The sequence below is a fragment of the Sycon ciliatum genome, chromosome 1 (genome assembly GCF_964019385.1).
Source record: "Sycon ciliatum chromosome 1, ocSycCili1.1, whole genome shotgun sequence".
NCBI classification, from domain to species: Eukaryota; Metazoa; Porifera; class Calcarea; order Leucosolenida; family Sycettidae; genus Sycon; species Sycon ciliatum.
Window position 1 is genome coordinate 80,688,699 of NC_088643.1, and position 2,500 is coordinate 80,691,198.

The following is a 2,500-nucleotide window of genomic DNA, read 5'->3' on the forward strand; positions in this document are numbered from 1 at the left end:
TAGTACAACTAGTGTCAATAAGGCAATCAGCTCAGGTCTTTGGTGATACGTGTCAAACGTCTAGCGCTGGAACCACTGCTCACGTATCCTGGACATCTGCTAGCGACACTTCAGCGGTTGCAGGTAGACTCTTCGACTCGTCAACTGCACCTGACTCTACCTCTAACGGCACCAAGACGTTGACAGGACGACGGTATGTCTTGCCGTTCAGTAGGATGTCCACCACTCGCACTACACCATCTGAGCCTGGGTGCACTTTCGTCACTCGAGCGAGAGGCCAACGTGCCCTTGCTGTGGTCTTCTCCATCACCTGGACGACATCTCCGATGGTTACGTCCCTGCCTTCCTTGTGCCACTTAGCACGGATATTAAGTCGAGGGACGAATTCTTCAAGCCAACGGCGCCAGATGTTGCGTACCAATAGCTGTTCGTATTTCCATCTCTTCCTTGGATGAACTTTATCCTGGTCGTCTTCATGGTCTTCAATGGGTAGCACGATGTCCATGTGGCCAACCAGGAAGTGTTGAGGCGTCAACTGCATAAGGTCTTCAGGGTCGGTCGACAGCGTTGTCAGTGGACGGCTGTTCACTAGGCTCTCAGCTTGCACCAGAGCGGTGTGTAGCTCCTCGTCGCTGAGGTCGGCACGGTAGAGGACTTTGTGGAGAGTTCTCTTCATGGCTTTCACCAAGGTCTCGAACACTCCTCCAAAGTGTGGCGCAGCAGGCGGGTTAAACCTCCACTTGATGCGGTGGGAGGCCAACTCCCGGGTGACTTTGGCTGTGTCAACAGCGGCTAACGCTTCTCTGATCTCCCGTTCTCCCGCGATGAAGTTGGTTCCATTATCCGTCAATATCTCTGATGGCATACCTCGTCGTTTCCAGAATCGTTCCAGTGCCATCAGAGATATTGACGCTGCTGCTGCTGTTGCTGTTGCTTCATGGGCCCGAAGCATACCCATCCAACTGGCAGCTTGCGAGCTATTGGATCATTTGACTCTTGGCCGACAATTTCTTGTAGAACACGGTGAGCGCCTGGGACATTCAATCCATTAAGCACATCCACTTGCTCTGTCGGTAATGTTGGAAATGGAATGTCCTGGCGGTGGGCGTATTCTTGCAGGAGCATCGAGTTTGAGTCGACTCTCAGTGACGGCGAGACTGCTGGGAGAGTCCATGCCGCAAGGTCAGTGCTGTATGTTCCGTCTTCGCTGGCCATGGTGATGTGTACTTCTTTGGATTGGCGATTCACACTCTGTCCAGCCGGAACATTAGAGCGGAGGGGTTGCAATTCACCGTCTGCGCCCAACTCATTGGCAACTTCTTCTGAGACGAAACTGTCTGATGATGCAGGATCCATCAGGGCTGTTCCTCTGTACTCTGGTCCGTTTCTCTTAAGCACCACTGGCACTGTCATAAACGATACGGTGGTGCTGGGAGTGGTCAGCTCCGATGATGGATTCACGAAGTGTATGACTGGCTTCTGGGCTGTCTTGCCACTAGAATGGGGAGCAGACCGAGGCTTGTCTTTATCTTGCTGCTTCGGTGTGCCCTGTTTCCGGTCCACACGGGCTGTGTGTAGCAACACATGGTGTCGGGCTGAACATTTGCTGCAGCTACTTGCCTGGCAGTCAGCCTTCCAGTGACCTTGATCTAGGCAGCATGAGCAGAGCTCCAGCAGAAACACCAGGTCCCACCTCTTCCGGGCAGGTAAGATTTTGAACTTGCCACAGCTGCTGATGTGGTGAGCGCCATGGCATCTCAGGCATACGCCGCTCTTGCTGGTTGCTGGTGTCGCTTTGTGGAACGTTCCACTGCTCTGCTTGCTCACTGGTATCCTTGTGGTTGCGACTAGGGTCGCTGCATCGGCTCTTGCCGACAGCCACGTAGCGAATGTCTCAAGACTCACTGAGTCGACTGCCCGGCTGTTGGTATTTAGGTGTTCCCCCCACTGCAGCCTCAGCGTACCGGGTAGCTTGTCGGTCAGCTCTCTCCGGAGCGTTGGGTTCAGCATATGGCCTGGACTCTTCATCAGTTTCATTGTCGTGACCACATTGCTTACTGCTGTTGAGAACGCCAACAAACCATCGGTGTCATCAGCCTTAACCTGCCGGAATGCGCGCGCCTTGCCAATCAATTCATCCACTACTAGCTCTGGTCGACCAAATCGCCGCTCCAGAGCGCGGATGGACTCTTCCACATTTTCAGGAACTGCCAGTATCAGTTGAACGGCATCCTTGGCCTGGCCTTTCAAGGCAACTTGTAGTCTTTGCACATTCTCTGCATCGGAGAACCCACATTGGTTGGTGCTGGACCGATACAGGTTGATGAAGGCAGGCCACTCTTCAGCTCTACTAGAGAACATGGGCAGCTTGGTGTTGATGGAGGACTGTCTGGCTGCCAAGTGTCTCATGGGCGTGTCTCTATTGCCTGGTGTCCGACTGGTGATGGCTTGCGTCATGGCACCGAGAAACTGTCCTGCTAGCTTATTCATACTGTCCTCA

General features: G+C 53.6%; 1 protein-coding gene across 2 annotated transcripts in view; it reads right to left on the reverse strand.

Moving 5' to 3' along the window:
• Positions 1 to 2,500, reverse strand: part of LOC135805784 (inactive rhomboid protein 2-like) — a 38,891-nt gene that overhangs the window by 26,699 nt on the left and 9,692 nt on the right. The gene's annotated exons all lie outside the window — the stretch shown is intronic.